This window comes from Ceratotherium simum, chromosome 27 (assembly GCF_057802395.1).
Source record: "Ceratotherium simum simum isolate JZ-2026a chromosome 27, ASM5780239v1, whole genome shotgun sequence".
In the NCBI taxonomy this organism is placed as follows: Eukaryota; Metazoa; Chordata; class Mammalia; order Perissodactyla; family Rhinocerotidae; genus Ceratotherium; species Ceratotherium simum.
The window spans coordinates 24,280,913-24,298,537 of record NC_141926.1 but is presented as its reverse complement, the minus strand read 5'-3'; the positions used below and the strand labels follow the sequence as shown (position 1 = coordinate 24,298,537).

The following is a 17,625-nucleotide window of genomic DNA, read 5'->3' as shown; positions in this document are numbered from 1 at the left end:
TCAACTTTTTGTACCCATTGGCTTCCCCACCAGCACGTGTGGATGATCTACCTATAATCAGGGAGCAGGTCCTGTGGGTGAAGACTGAGATTTGACCATTGACATTAGCAACGTGCAGGTCATTGCTGAATTTGACAAGAAGCAGTTTACTTATGTAAATGTGTATGAGTTACAATGTGTATGAGTTTCTGCAAGTGGGTGTATAAAGATACTATTTTAAGGGCTGTTAAACCTCCCTAACTCCACACCTCACACCCCGGTCAAAGCCGCAGTCATCTCTCACTTGCATTATTGCAATAAGCTCTTATTTATTTAATATCCTTGCTTCCATTTCTAACCCTCCCAGACCCAGACTATTTGCAACACAGCAGCTGTTGTAATCTTTTAAAACGTAAATCAGATAATTGCGCTCTTCTTGGCAAAACCTTCCAGTGGCCTGATCTTACTCAGACTCAAGGGAAAGTCCTTACTCTGGTCTAGAAGACGCTCCATGACCCCACAGCCACCTCACTCTGCTGCAGTCACACTGACTTCCTTGCAATCCTAGAAACACATCAGGCAACCCCCTTCTCAGGACATTTGCACTAGCTATTTCTCTCTCCAGAAAGCTATTTCTGGCTATCGTTTTTTGATAACTCCCTGTCCTCCTTTATTCAAATATTGCCATTCTTCTTGAGCCCTACTCTGAAATTCTCATCTCCACTGCCTTTTTAATTTCTATCCATATGCTTATCATCTTCTAACAAACTGGGATATTTATTTATTTCAATATCAGAATAATGTATCCTGACTCCCATGGGAACCTTGGCAGAGATTTACCCTACCTGTGTCAAGGTCCATAAAAGGTTTTAACAAACCAATCCTTACTAAGAGTGTGAAGCAGAAGAGAGGTTTGGAACTTTTAAGTGAATGTTATTTACCATATCCAGATATATTCATTTTTCTCTCCATTTTAAGTGTTTAGTATAAAAAGTGTGTAGTGTATTCCAAATATAAAAGTGGTCTAGGAAGAACTGAAGTGGATTATCTCTAATTTATTTATAATTTTTAGAAACCATCCTAGAAAATCTCCCCAAACTTAAAGTTAAATATCCCCATAGCAGTAGGTTGAACAGTGTGACTCAAAAATTCGTGTCCTCCAGGAATCTCAGAATATGATCTTAGTTGAAAATGAGGTCTTTGTGGTGTCATTCGTTAAGATGAGGTCATACTGAATTAAGATAGGCCCTAAATCCAAAGACTGGTGTCCTTATAAGAAGAGAAGGGAACACATATAGGGAAGAAGGCCATGTGAAGACAGAGGCAGAGATGGAATTGTGTTGCTACGAATCAAAGAACACCAAGAAATACCAGGAGCCATCAGGAGCTGGAAGAGGCAAGGAAGAATTCTCCTCTAGAGCTTCAGAGGAAGTGTAGCCCTTCCAACACCTGGATTTCGGACTTCTGGCCTCCACAATTATGAGAGAATAAATTTCTGTTGTTTTAAGCCACTCAGTTTGTGGTAATTTGTTACAGCAGCCCTAGGAAACTAATACACTATAAATAAGATCAAGATATATAATAAGTATAATCAACCATTTGCAACAATTATCCCACCAAGGGAATAATTTGTAAATAGATATTTGAAGATATTGAGAAACACCCAATTTCTAATAGATGTGATCTAAAAGCAGAACATAATAAATAAGTTCATGCCTAAGCACTTACTTTGTCCTCTGTCTAAAGAAAAGAACAATAAAAAGAGGGGAATGTTCAACAGAGGTTCACAAGGCAGGGCCCAAAGAGCAAGTTTTTATCAGGGTATTCTCTGTAGCTTCAAAGATAGAAGACATAGGGCTGACTAGCCAATTTAAACTTATATTTAAAATATATTTGAGAAGCTGTCAAAAACATTATGCCATACTAGAGAGTTATATTTTCATTGTAAATAAATTAAAGCCTAGTTAGACACAAATGTGAATGTGATTAACGAAGGATAGTAATCATTTCTGCATATATTAACAGATTCAGACTAGAAACTAGAAAGTGAAGATGGGAACAAAGAATGCAATGACTGCATCATGATATACCTCATTAACTTAGTTAGTAAGTTAGTTAGTTATTCAGCCAGGCAGTCAAGTATTTATTAAGCAGTTTCTTGATTAGGCAATGAAAGAAGTATTCTAACAGTGTTTCTCTAGTTTCCCTAATCACTTTTCCAGAAATTATCTCTGTCGTTACTCTGTCAAGTTGCAACAAACACAAACTCGTTATAACTGCATCCAATTCTCCCTTTCCCCCATCTTTATTTGATCTTTATTTGCATCTGTCAGTATCCAATCTGGAGACAGAAACCACAATTTAACTTAGAAAGGAGAAGTTTAATATAAATAATTGTTAACAAGAAAAACAAAGAAATGATAAAGATGTAAAGAGATTTTTAAAGCACACGAGGAAGGAAGGGCAAAATTGAGTGAGTGTGTCCCCTGCCCGATCAGATCTCTTGGAGAAGTTGTGGTTACAGCCCATTGTTTGGCAGAAAAGTTCACTGGGCTGTCCCAGCCAGAGCTGCTCCACGATTTCTTGATAAACTGGAAACACCCCATCTGGTGTGCCGGTGGGTCAAAAGAAAGATGCACGAGGAAGTTGAGATGTCAGGAGCCTAGGGTCCATGATGCACTGCTGGTAGGGTTGCATAAGCTACTCTCTTACCCTCTAGGGTGCAGGCTGCCCGAGGCTGGCAAGCAAGGGTGTAGAGGGAGTGGGAGCTTTGAGAACTTGCTGGCTGACAGGGCAGCCTGAGGTCTGGGGCAGGCAGTGTCTGTTTCAGGAGGGCAGTAGAAAAGCGGTCACCAGATGAGGGTGGGGGCTGCAAACTTGCTGAGAAACTACATGCTCTGGATTTAAGCAGAATCCCTGTGTCCAGCTGCACAGTGGCAGCAAGAAGAAACAAAGATGGCAACAAAATAGACCTAGGAAGAGAAGCACCTTACTGCTGCAGTGTCTCTCCAGCACTCTTGACTGACAAAGCTTACTACTGGGCTTGCTACAAAGCTCCTTTATTGCAGAGCAACTAAAGAAAGGTGCATTTGGAGCCAGGAACAATTCATTGATACCTAGAACATTCTTCATTGGTTCTCTAATTCAAATATTTTTAAAACTACTGTCTCAAATTCCCACAGGGCTAAACTTTAGGTCTCATTTTCCATTTCCAGGTCTCATTTTCCACTGCCACTGCTATTTTGGCGTATTCTGCAAACAGAGTTATCTTCAGAGCCACTGTTTTGCACAACTCTATGGGATGTCATTTGTATTGGAGCCTATGTGAATGACACACACCACTTTTGGGTGTGCAATGAACCTGCACAGAGACCTTAAATATCTATATATGTTATACTTTAGGTCACATAATTTAATTCCTTAAGAATAGAGTTCAAACTTCTTAATATTTTATGCTATGCCTGCTTTGATCAATATTCCAGTATTTCAAGCCTCTACTTTCACTACCTACTTTATGCTATAGATCCCCTAAATATAACTTGTACCATTTGGCCTTGGGGCTTTGATATATTCTCCCAAAACTAGATTTTTCTTATTGTTTTGTGTTTCTGTTTATGGATATTATGCTAGACAGCCTCCTGATTTGGCTCAAATGGCATCTCCTTTGTTGATCTTCAGAAGTAGAAACATTCACTCCTGCTGAGAACCACAGCAACACATTTACTGTACCGTCTCTAATGCATGTTTGAGTTATTACATGCTATCGACATTAAAACATCTGTCTCCACATTTATTCTTTGAGATCAGGGACTGTGTGCCTCAGTTACATAACATTTTGGACAAAGAAGATATCGATTTATTTATTTTAATCTCATAATAAATTAATTTCTAATAAAATTGAAAAAATGTTAAAAATATCACTCAGTTTTTCATTTATTTTAACAAAAATGGAAGTGAGAAAATATATTAAGCATTCAAGCAAAACTGCTCGAATTATACATATATACATATATATATATATTTCTTGTGTGAATATTTATTGACATAATCCACCCATATAATGTTTGGTTGGCAGAATGCATCCCTCTCAAAAAAAAAAAATCTCAGCTGCTTTCACTATAAAGAATAATTTCTGAGAAGACATATCTTTTAAAAGTGTAGTCCCAGGATAAACCTACAAGCATTACGATTGTGGCTGTAGATCTTTCTTGCTACGTGGCTTTGGGAAAATATTGTCACATTGGGCCTTATTTTTTTCCCCTATCAAACATGGATGATAAGTTGTATCAGTCTGAAGATGTAGTGTGTATAAATATCAATTGCAAATGCACATGTGCAAAAAATGTTCTTTATCTATAACTGGGCTTTAATTAAATTCCTTATTCCTCTGGCTGATGAATAAAATCTCTTAAGTCATGTTTCTTTCATCATTTCCTGACACTTAAATTCTCGATAACAGAGTGATTGGGAAAAGCAGACACTCTCATGGCAGTCGTGGGTGTTTATGTGCCGGGGGTTGGGGGCACATCACATCAGGTCCCAGTCATCACCCACACATGCTGCCATCTGCTGAGTGAGCTTTTCATGTTTCAGGCTTTGGGCCCAGCCAGTTTCCTGTCGTGTCCTTCTCCTCGGGTTTCCTGTCTCTCGGTGCTAGCTTCCTGTGGCTTTGGCACAAGACAAAAGCTACTGCGTACCCCTGAGCTGTCTTTGGCCTGTGGATTTAAACACATCAGTTAATTTTGAGACTCTTGAACCTTGGTAGACTGAGGAGAACTCTGGAATCCTAACACTTTCTTGGATATCGGGGGCCAGGTCTCCTCAGCCTTTTGGACCCTGTCAATATTAGAACTCTCTGCCCCATTGATTGCCACCCAGGACAGGGTGGGACACAGCACTGGGTACCTTCTCAGGGGTCCGTCAGTGTCTAAGTTCTTTTTTTCTCCTCTTCATTTTCCTTCCATTCCCAAAATCTAATGAATCAAGTGGGAGGGGGGGCTGTGGAGAGATGTGAGGAATATGGGAGACACGATAGAAAAACCTTTTTTTGATAAATAGCATCTTCCAAATCTAGTGTTTACACCCTAAGTCTTAAACTTTTGACACAAAGGCTGAGACGATGATTTTAGTTAGCCCTTTGTGAGTCACTGAATGCAGAAAGCCTAACTCCCAAAATGAGGGAAAGAGAAGCAGGTACAAGTAGGGAGCTAGAAAACATGTATAAAGCACTAAAAACAGTAACCAAAACATTGAAATTGCTTAATAGAGATTTGTTATTAGAAATCTGCAATCTTAACCTCAGACAGCAAAGAATGGGCTGCAAAATGTAAGTGAACAGGGTAGAAAAATAGAACTTTATGCCGCAGCATCTTCATTTTTTACAATCAAATTTCAAAATGACAGAATTAACTATATGCTCCAACTTAAATAATAGTTACACTTTGCATAATTAAAATTAATGTGGTAGAAATGAAACATTAAATGAAATGCTATGAACCAATAAAATAAAATAGAAAAATAGATGTAGTTTTAAGAGACCAAAAAGAAATGTATATACAAAAATATTGCTCAAAAAATGAGAATTTAGGGGCCGACCCTGTGGCTTAGCGGTTGTGTGCTCACTCCACTACTGGCGGCCCGGGTTCGGATCCCGGGCGTGCACCAACACACTGCTTGTCTGGCTATGCTGAGGCTGTGTCCCACATACAGCAGCTAGAAGGATGTGCAACTATGACATACGACTATCTACTAGGGCTTTGGGGAGAAAAAGGGGGAAAAATAAAAGGAGGAGGATTGGCAATAGATGTTAGCTCAGAGCCGGTCTTCCTCAGCAAAAAGAGGAGGATTGGCATGGATGTTAGCTCAGGGCTGATCTTCCTCAAAAAAAAAAAAAAATGAGAATTTAATAGATTGAGTAGATGAGATGTAAGAAGCTAAACCATAAAATAAAAAAATAAATAAAGCTGAAGTTATCAAACATAAAAGTAAAACCCATAGTAGGAACTGGGAATGTTTTAAAATCAGAATTTCCTTATTTATGAAATTAGAAAAAATATCTAATTTATCAGACATTATAATTGCAGAAAAATCATGGTATACAATTTCAGTATTATAATTAGATATGGTAACCTGTTTTTTACTTTGATAATATTAGATTTTACACATTATCTAACTTTATTTATTATAGTTATTTCAGATGGGAACATTTTTGTTCATTATCAGTAAAACAGGAGACAAGAGTATTTTTAACTTGAAGTAGTTAACTTTAATGTTTTCCATCATTTAAGAATCCATTTATTTTCTTCCACTTTCTATTTTTCTTCATGAAATATTTCCCAAATGCATGGTAACCAGAACAATGAAAAAACTTTTTGTGAGTGTATGTGTGTGTGAATTTGAATATATCAGGGACTCATACTCCTCAGGCTAAGCATTAATGCTGTTGGAAGGATTTAATTATGTTGTTTATCCCGCATTCTGCTTAATAACACTACGTTTAATCAGATTGAAAGAGTTCAGAAGTTTATCTTATAGCTTAATCCAAATATTAGATAACATGTAAAATATTAGATACCAGTTAAATGGATCAGTTGTTTAAAAATTGAAGTACCATAGATAATTTTAGCAAACAAATTATTTGCAGGTTTTACCAATGGAAAATAATAGACAATCAAAATATCCAAATAGTCCTGGAAAGATTTTAAAGATATTCATGAACTGGCAGGAGATGTCCTAGTTATTATGACAGTGTCTCTTTCTTGTCAATATAGGCCATAACGTTCACTTCTGGTTTTAGGATCCCAAGATGATGCTAATCGGCATCAACTAGTGAAACAAATGCTAGAGGTGGGACAATGTATTCCCATCTCTTACAAAGGCAATGGATAGAAAGCTTTATCATTGCTCCCACCCTTTTTTCTTCTAATAGTTATTATTTTTCAGAGCCGTTTTAGGTTCACAACAAAATTAAGCAAAGAGATTTCTCCTATACCTCCTCCTCCCACACATACATAGACTCCCCATTATCAGCATCCCCCACCAGTGGTGCCTTTGTTACAATTGATGAGCCACTATACAGACACATCATTGTCATCTAACATGCTACTGTTCTCCTTTGGTTGTATTTTTTTCTGTGTAGTTAGGATCATGGTGGTCATGTTATCATGTAACTTTTTAATTTTATTTTTTCTTTCTCTTTAGCAATATAATATGACCATTTTCTCATATCATTAAGTGTGCTTTGTCAAATAATAGGCTTTCAATTTTGTTCCTCTGGTCTCTACATGTATTATTATTATTATTATGTCTATGCCTCAGAGTTTTAATTATCACAGCTTTAATATATATTTAATATATGGTAGGACAGGATCATGTTGTTTATCTTCCTCTGAATTTAGATGGTCTTCAAATTACTTTAATAAAGCTTTATAATATTCTCTATTGAGTTCTTAAACATCCTTTTTAGATTTATTCCAAGATACATAATATTTTGTTGCTATTGCAAATGGCATCTGTTAACTATGATTTCTTAATATTTTTACTGAGAAAGAGGAATTCAGTTGCTTTTTGTGCGTGTGTATGTGAGGAAGATCAGCCCTGAGCTAACATCCATGATAATCCTCCTCTTTTTGCTGAGCAAGACCAGCTCTGAGCTGACATCTATTGCCAATCCTCCTCCTTTTTTTTTTTCCCTAAAACCCCAGTAGATAGTTGTATGTCATAGTTGCACATCCTTCTAGTTGCTGTGTGTGGGTCGTGGCCTCAGCATGGCCAGAGAAGCGGTGCATCAGTGCGTGCCCGGGATCCGAACCCAGGCCACCAGTAGCGGAGCACGTGCATGAAACCACTAAGCCATGGGCCGGCCCTCAGTTGCTTTTTTTAACCTCCCATATAGCAAGATGGTTGCACAATTAATTCTAAAAAGTTTCTGTAGATACCCTCTGAGTTCAATAATATTTGTTGCTTAACATCTTCTATTCCTTAAACATTTTTTTTAACTTTAGTCTCTTTATCTGGCTTTTTAACTTTATTTTGGATGTTTAAATAATTATTTAGTAGATACTTTCTTTATCTCTAATAATGTTTTTTACATTTATCATAATAATGTTTTTACATACATGAAGTTAATTTTGTCTGATATATGTCTATACTGGATTTCATTTGCTAATTTTATCTTTTGTCTACATTATACTTTCTATTTTCTTTAATGTGTCTCTTTTGCAAATATTAGATTTTTTAATCCAATCTGATAATTTTTGATTCTAACCAAAAAGTGTAATCCATTTATATTTTTTTGTGATTAGTGAAGCATTTATTATATATATATATATAAATTAACCAATTTAATCCATTTTTCAGAGATATACATACCTCTATTGTCTTATTATGTGCTCTATTTTTTCCTGCCTTTTCTTTATTCCCTTTTTTATTTCTTCTTTTTTCTTGTCGACTTTTGTATTGATTGCTTTTATTAATCATGTATTTCTGCTCTACTCCTTAGAAAGATATACATTGAATTCCAATATTTTAGTTCTAATATTGAAACTTTTAATGTCTATACATAAATTAACACATTCTTCTTTTTAGTTGTCTATGTCTTTATTTCCCAGTTTAAGTCTGATTCTCATATTTTTGACTACTGCTTACTCTCCCTCCTGGCAATTTTCTTCCTCTTATGACTTACATGTATATATTTTTTCTTTTTGAATGTCTATTTTCCCTCAGGTTTTTTTACATTTTTATGATTTCTATCAATAGTTTTGTTCAGATGTTTCTAATATTGTTATTCTCAATTTTATTATTGTATTCTACATATTCTGCAGTTAATGGCCTCCATTGCCACTTTTCCTTGGCTAAAGCCACTGTATTTTCAGTCCCTTCAGAGATGCCTCCATGTTTAGGATACATCAAAACACCATTTCTGTTTTCTGATCTCAGTCCTCTAGTTCTTTGGTGTCTCACATAGTTTATTGCATTTCTTGTCTGGCATTGAATGTTGGATAGAGAGACACCTCTTATGCTTCCTTTTCACTCTAATCTGTCTTTCAGACCCCCCCAAAGAATATGCTCTTTCAAAAATTAACTAGGTTGTCCACATTATTCAATCCATTGAAGCTTCTCTGGCTATAACTTTCTTGGCAGCAATGGACATATTTTACTATTTTCTCTTTTCCTAAGCGTGTTTCTCTCTTGGTGCCTATGATGGAACACTTCAATAGTTTATTCCCACCTCCTGTAAGATGCTACAATTTCTGAGGGCCAAAATTCACTTGCCATGGGAGTCCTAAGACTTTTCCCCTGGCCATTTCTGCAGAGCTGGTCATCCAGTGAAATCATGGAATTTCTAACTTCTCACTCACCTGAGACACTTGGGTATAGCACCATACCGCAAGCAGGCGGATCTGGGATCCTGCAGGGAATGCCCAAGTCACTAGGTATTGCACTCTAGAAATGAGTATGAGGTATTTCCCTGCGTGGTAAACTTTGTCCAATGAGAAACAGGAGATAGGAAAGAGATTGGCACATAACTCCTCTCTTACTGTTCTCTGGTTGACTGCTCTGAGTCATGAGTTCACCTTGTACCTTGTCCAGAGACGTTGTTCCAGTGGGCCAAGCAGCACACCTGCTGAGCCACCTGCAGAAGTGAATCAGTTCTGGGTTCTTGTTAAACAGTAGCCAGCAAAGGAATGCATCAATTCACATGTGTTAGCATCTCTCTTTGCCTCACTTTTTATTGTTTCTCACCATGATACTCTAGTTTCTCACCTCCTAGATAAATCATCAGCATTTTTATTTGCTTCATGCTCTGTTTTCCAAAGGATCAGGGCTAAGATTCTGTATTTTTGTAGATCATAGTGTATCAAGTATCTAGATATGGTGTCTGGCACATAACAAATACTATATGAACTTTTGTTCAATGATTGAATATGTGTTCAGGGGTTAGTGGAGTAAGTGAAAAGAGAAAAAGAGCATCTGTCATGCCCAGGGAATGTTTCTATGTGCTGGGTGCTAAGAGGCTGTTAAAATACTGTTTTAGTTAATCTTCATAACACCAGTATGAATGTGATTTTTTATTCTTCATTTTACAAATGAGAGTTTGGTGGCTTAGAGAGGTTAATGTGACCTATATAAGGTTACACAACTCTTGATTGATGGAGTTGAGAATCGTGCACAAGAAATTTCATGTTCTTCTGCTATTCGGTGCTATTTTAGAGGCTTATCTTTATTCCTTATGACTCTGGATTGGAAATACATGGCCGAAAATTTTTCATAGAGAGTGACACAAAATATTCCCATGGCTTAGAAAAAGTCATTTCTGCCCTCCTGCTGTTTTGTGCTAGTTAATGTGATTTATGAAAAGAAGAATCTTCGGAGAAATGCAGATATTGTTTGCCATTTACTTACTGTATGACCTTGGGCAAGTAACTGAGACACCGTGGGCCACTGTTTTCTTAAATCTAATGAGAGGAGAATAAAAACCACCTCAGGAATTTCTTGCCAAAATTTTAATACGTATTATAAATCTTCAATAAGTGTTTCTACCCTGCTCCTTTATAATGCCTTTCTTGGCTCTTCTGAAATAAAACAAAATATAATTTTGCTCAATGTGAAACAGTGTTAGAGCAAGTTAGAGTAACTTAAAACAGTGACTATCTCACAAGCTATCTGTAAATGGCTTTGGAATTCACCACATGACATTTTAACCCCAAAACGCATCATCCTAGTGAGGTTTTCATTATCTAAAATGTTTTAGAGTTCCCTAAATGCATGCATTCATTAAACTCAAATTAGGAAATTTAAAAACCACAGTGTTACGAAATGACGATTCTAAGTTGAATAAGGCAATCTTGACTTGTTGAAAAATAGAGACGTGTGCTAAGCAGCTGTGCTGTAAAGTCAAGTGTAGAGATCAGATATAAGCGGGAAGAGTTGTGGGAGCACCAAATCGATTTCCAGTTAGGTTGCAAATCTAACGCTCTCAGGAACGCCTTCCTACCTTTCTGGACCTTGCTTTCTTCTGTCTTTTAGTACTGGCTTAGAATCTGCTGATGATGAAATATACCGGCCACTTGAGGCACATTATTCAGTTTTTCACTCCTATGATCTTCTATAATTATGTGTTATTTCTCTCACTCTTTTATCTTATTTTGGACATGTTTTTAATATGTGGCTTCGCTCCTTCACTCTTAAGACCTGATGTCTGTGTGATATGCACACAAAAAGATAATTTAATTGTGTTTACAAAACGTACATCCAATTCCTTATGTTATCTACATTTTCTAGTCCATATTTATGTGTTCAAAAATGTATCTGATGAAGAAATAAATGAATGCACAATTTTCTAGTTGTATTGTTGTGTATGCATTTTGTTCTCTTTTTCCTCACATTTAAATCTTACTGAAAAAACTACTTTATTTGGTTATGTGTAGAACACATGGGGGAGGGGCTCTTTTCAACACAAATTAGGCTCTAATTACCCAAATACCTTGTTGATTTTGTGAGCAAACAGTTGTGGGAGACTTTGCAATGCTTTAGGATCTGGGAATAGGGTCTGACTTTTAACCCAGAGTATACACGTTTCTTATCATGAAACCTGGGAACTGTACCCCTTATAGCTGACAAGGATTGTTTTTGTAATACTATATCTATTTACTCCCATTCTCTAGTCCACCTGGTCCAAATTTCTTTCAGTCCTAGATGGCCTGATGTTTATCCCTGTAACTTTAATCGTAGTGTTACCACCAAATGTGGTCTCTCTTGTCCTTCTCTTCTGCTTCTCTCCAAGTCTTACAAATCATTTAAAAACCAGTTCTAATCCAACCTCCTCTGTGAACAGTCTTAAATTTGTAACTATTATCCTGTCTCAAAAAAACTCCGTTTCCCCTGCACTCACACTCTACTACCACACTCACAACACTCTGACACCAGATGTGTGTTTTTTCTCCTCACACCAAGCCATTCTCTGCTACACCAGCTGGGCGTCCTACAATTCAATTCAATTCTGCCGCTAACTGGAGTCAGTGTAGACCCCACAGGTTAAGGGCTCAGTCCCACAAGACGGACGCCCACACCTCAGAAGCCAGTCACAAGTCTAAGTGTCAACTGTGCTTCTGATCAACCAGTTCTAAATCAGAAGTTCCCACAATCCCCTGTTTGGGTTCCATCATTTGCTCGTACAGCTCACAGAACTCAGGGAAACACTTATGTTTACAACTTTATTATATAATAAAAGATATGATAAAAGATATAAATGAACAGCCAAATAAAGAGATACACAAGCAAGGTCTGGAAGGGTACCAAGCGCAGGAGCTTCTGACCCCATGGAGTTAGAATGTGTCGCCCTCCTGGCACGTGGATGTGTTTACCAACAAGAAGGGGATTTTTATATAGGCTTCATCGTGTAGGCATGATTGATCATTAACTCCACTTCTAGCCCCTCTCCCCTTCCTGTAGGATGGAGGATGGGACTGAATGTTTTAAGCTTCAACTCATGGCTTGATCTTTCTACTGAACAGCCCCCATCCAGGAGCCCACCAAGAGTCATCTCATTAGAACAAAAGACACCCCTATCACACAGGAAACTCCAAGGTATTTAGAAGCTCTGTGTCAGGAACCAGGGTCACAGACTGAATACTAGAAAAAAGATGTTCCTAGCACTCATTACTTGGGAAATTACACGGGTGTTAGGAGCTCTGTGCTGGGAACTGGGAGCAGAGACCAATATATATTTTTTCTCTTATTTCACATATCCATTTTAATCTTCTCCCATTAATTCATGTATCCAATCACATACAATGCATTGACCATGCTCTAGGTACTGTACATGGCGCTGGAGATACTGCAGTTAACAAAGCAGTCAAAAATATTTGCCCTGAAGAAATTACATTCTAGTGAGAGAATACAGGTGGTAAAATATATAGTAGGTAAAATGGTAGTTTGTGCTGTGGACAAAAATACAGTCTGAAAGGCTCAACAGAGAGTTCCAGGTTTGGTGAGATATAATTTTAAATAGGGTGATCAGAGAAGGCTTCATAAGGTCCATATTGTTTACTCTTTACACATTTCACTGTCACACAATTTTTAAAATATAATGTATTTTCTCTCTAGCTGTTGCATAAGTTAACTTTAAATACAGTTCATTGATCCAGCAGACATGTATTTTCAAAAGTTAACCATAAACAAATGGCTTGGAAATGTAAACCTTTCTTTTGGAGTGGGGGGAAGTGTTGGTGATTTTTATTTTTAATTAATAGACTTCTCTTAGAATACATTTAAGTTTATATAAAAATTAAACAGAAATTACAAAGAGTTACCAAATACTCCCTCCTTCCCTGTCTTCAGTTTTCCCTACTATTAACATCTTGCATTGGTTTGGTACATTTGTTACAATTGACGAACCAATACTGAAACATCTTTATTAACTATATTTCATGGTTCACAATAGGGTTCACTTTTTGCTGTTGCACGTACAGTCCTATGCATAATGTCACGTGTCCACCATTATAGTATCGCACAGAATAGTTTCACTACCTTAGAAATCCCTTGTGCTCCACCTGTTCATCCCCTTTCCCTCATCTCCAACCCCTGGAAACCACTGATCTTTTTACTTTTTCTATAGTTGGGTCTTTTCCAGAATGTCATAAAGTTAGAATCATACAGATTATCAAACTGGCTTGTTTCACTTAGCAGTATGCATTTAAGGTTCCCACACGTCTTTTCATTACTGGATAGCTCACTTCTTTTTATCGCCGAATAATATTCCATTGTATGGATATAACACAGTTTGTTTATCCATTCACCTAATGAAAGAATACCTTGGATACTTCCAGATTTTGGCAATTATAATAAAAACTGCTTATAAACACTTGTGTGCAAATTTTTGGGTTGATTTAAGTTTTCAACTCATTTGGGCAAATACCTAGGAGAGTGTATTGCTGAATCATATACCCAAACTATATTTAGCTTTGTAAGAAACTAAGTGTCTTCCAAAATACCTGTGCCATTTTGCATCCCACCAACAATGAATGAGAGTTCCTGATGGTCCACATCCTCACCAGAATTTGGTATTGTCAGTGTGTTTGATTTTAGCCATATTAGAATCCCCATTCAGACAGATGTGTCGTGGTATCTCATTATTATTTTAATTTGCAGTTGCCTAATGACATATAATGTTGAACATCATTTTTTGTGTGTGTGAGAAAGATTAGCCCTGAGCTAACATCTGTTGCCAATCCTCTTCTTTTATTCTGAGGAAGATTGGACCTGGGGTAACATCCGTGCCCATCTTCCTCTACTTTATATGGGACGCCGCCACAGCATGGCTTGATAAGTGGTGCATCAGTCCGTGTCTGGGATCTGAACCTGCAAACCCTGGGCCACCGAAGTGGAGCTTGTGAACTTAACCACTAAGCCACTGGACTGGCCCCTAAAGTTGAACATCTTTTCATATGCTTATTTGCCATTGGTATACCTACTTTGATTAGGTGTCTGTTCAGATTGTTGACCAATTTTCAATTGAGTTGTTGTCTTACTGTTGAGTTTTAAGTATGTATATATATACAGTATATATATAAGTTATAAGAATATGTGTATATATAGGATACAAGTCTTTTATTCTGTATATGCTTTTCAAATATTTCCTCCCAATCTGTGGCTTCTCTTTTCATTCTCTTAATAGTGTTTTCACAGAGCAGAGGCTATTTATTTTGATGGAATCTAACTTATCAATTTGTTCTTTTCTGGGTCGTGCTTTTGGTTGAATGAGTTAATGTTTGAGTTAATTTTTGTAAAAAGTATAAAGTCAGTCTCTAAATTCTTTTTTTTTTTTGCATGTAGATATCCAATTATTCTAGCACCATTTGTTAAAATTTATCCAATTGATGGTCTTTGCTCCTTTGTTAAAGATCAGTTGACTATATTTGTGTGAGTCTATTTCTAGAATATCTATTCTGTTCCATAGATCTATTTTACTATTCTTTCACCAATATCACACTGTCTTGACTACTGTTGCTTTCTAGTAAGACTTGAAGTCTGTCATGTCAGTCCTCCAACTCTTCTTCTTCTTCAACATTGTGTTGGCTATTCTGGCTCTTTTTCCTTTCCCTAAAAACTTTAGAATCAGTTTGTCAATATCACAAAATAACTTATTGGGATTTTGTTTGGGATTGCATTGAATCTATAGATAATAGTGGGAAGAAATGTTACCTTAACAATATCAAGTCTTCTTATCATGAATTTGGAATATTTCTCCATTTATTTAGATGTTCTTTGATTTCTTTTACAGAGTTTTATAGTTTTCCTCATATACATGTTGTACATAGTTTGTTAGATTTATATCTGCGTATTTCACTTTTGGAAATGTATTTCACTTTTTTTCAGTGCATTGTGTTTTAATTTCAAATTCCAATTGTTCATTGCTTTTACAGTAGTCTCCCCTTATCCATGGAGCTAATTACTTGTGGTCAACCACAGTCTGAAAATGTTAAATAGAAAATTCCAGAAATAAACTATTCATAAGTTTTACATTGCATGCCATTCTGAGTAGTGTAATGAAATCTCGCACCATCCTGTTCTGTCCCGCCCAGGACATGAATCATTACTTCGTCAGCTTGTCTATCCTGTATATGCTGTCTGCCAATTAGTCATTTAGTAGCTATTTCAATTATCAGATCAACTGTCATACTGCAGTGCATGCATTCAAGTAACCCTTACTTTGCTTAATAATGACCACAAAGTACAAGAGTACTGATGCTGGTAATTTGGATATGCTAAAGAGAATTTGTGACGTGCTTCCTTTAAGTGAAAAGGTGAAGGTTCTCCACTTAATAAAGAAAGAAAAAAATTATATGCTGAGGTTACTAAGATCTATGGTAAGAACGAGTCTTCTATCCATGAAACTGTGAAGAAGGAAAAAAAATTCATCCTAGTTCATATTCATATGTATGTAAAGGGAAAAACATAGCATATATAGGGTTTGGTACTATCCATGGTTTTAGGCATCCGCTGAGGAGTCTTGGAACATAACCCCAGGGATAAGGGGTTTATAGGAAAGCAATTGACTTTTATATATTAACCTCGTATCCTGCAGCCTTGCTATAATCACTAATTAGTTCTGGGACATTTTTGTTGATTCTTTGTCATTTTCTACATTTATAATTACGTCATCTGTGAACAAAGATAGCTTTCCTTTCACATCTGTATACTTTTTATTTCCTTGTCTTATTTTACATTAGCTAGGACTGCCAGTATGATGTTGAATAGGAGTGATGAGAGGGGACCTCTTTGGCTTGTTCCTGGCTTTAGCAGGAAGCTTCTATTTCACCCTTACTGATAAGAACAGATGCTACACTTGATCATAGCCAAAGGGCCGAGAAGCGATTAGTTTCCCCTCACTAAGCATGATGTTAATTGTACGTTTTTTTATAGATGTTCTTTAATACATTGAGGAAGATACTGTCTATTCCTAGTTTTCTGACAGTTTTTATCATATATGAGTGTTGGATTTGGTCAAATGCTTCTCCTGCATCTATCTATAAGATCATATAATTTTTCTTCTTTAGCCTATTGATATTATAGATTACACTAATTGATGTTTTTTTTTTTTTTTTAAAGATTTTATTTATTTTATTTTCCCCCCAAAGCCCCAGTAGATAGTTGTGTGTCACAGCTGCACATCCTTCTAGTTGCTGCATGTGGGACGCGGCCTCCGCATGGCCAGAGAAGCAGCGCGTCGCTGCGAGCCCGGGATCCGAACCCGGGTCGCCAGCAGTGGAGCGCGCTCACTTAACCACTAAGCCACGGGGCCGGCCCTAATTGATGTTTGAATGTAGAGCCAATCTTGCATTCTTGCAATAAATCCAAGTTGACCATGGTGTATAATTGTTTTATATGCACTTAGATTTGGTTTGCTAATTTTTTTTTTTAAGGATTTTTGAATCCATGTTCATGAGAGATATTGGTCTGTAATTTTCCTTTCTTTTAATGTCTTTGTATGGTTTTGGTATTAGGGTAATTATGGCCTCATAGAATGAATTAAGAAGTATTCCCTTTGCTTGCATTTTCTCAAAGAAATTTCAGAAAGTTGGAATGATGTTTTCCAAAATGTTTGGTAGAATTTACCAGTGAAACCATCTGGACCTGGTGCTTTCTATTTTTTAAGGTAATTAATTATAGATTAAATATCTAACTATATATGCAAACAACACATACATACTCACACACACGTTATCTTTTTCTCCATGTTTAATTAGTTTTGGTAGACTGTGGCTTTCAAGAAATTGGTCCATTCCATGTAAGTTATCAAATTTTTGGGCATAGAGTTGTTCATGATATTCCTTTATTTTCCTTTTAATATCCATGGGATTGGTAATTAATGTCCTCTTTCATTTCTTATACTAGTAATTTGTGTCTTCTCTCTTTTTTTCTTGGTTAGCCTGGCTGTCTGCTTGAAGAGGGAGCTTTTAAATCTTGTTTTAAAACAACTTGTTTAAATAAACTTTTGGTTTCTTTGATTTTCTCTGTTGTTTTCCTATTGTAAAATTTCATTGACATCTGCTCTGATTTTTATTACTTCTTTTCTTCTGCTTACTTTGAATTTAATTTGCTCTCCTTTTTCTAATTTCCTAGGGTGGGTGGTGAGATGATTGA

General features: G+C 36.6%; 1 pseudogene; it reads right to left on the bottom strand.

Annotated features, from left to right (window-relative positions):
• Window positions 1-16,236: 16,236 nt before the first annotated feature.
• On the bottom strand, window positions 16,237-16,357 carry LOC147913448 (U2 spliceosomal RNA; annotated as a pseudogene).
• Between the last annotated feature and the right edge of the window lie 1,268 nt (window positions 16,358-17,625).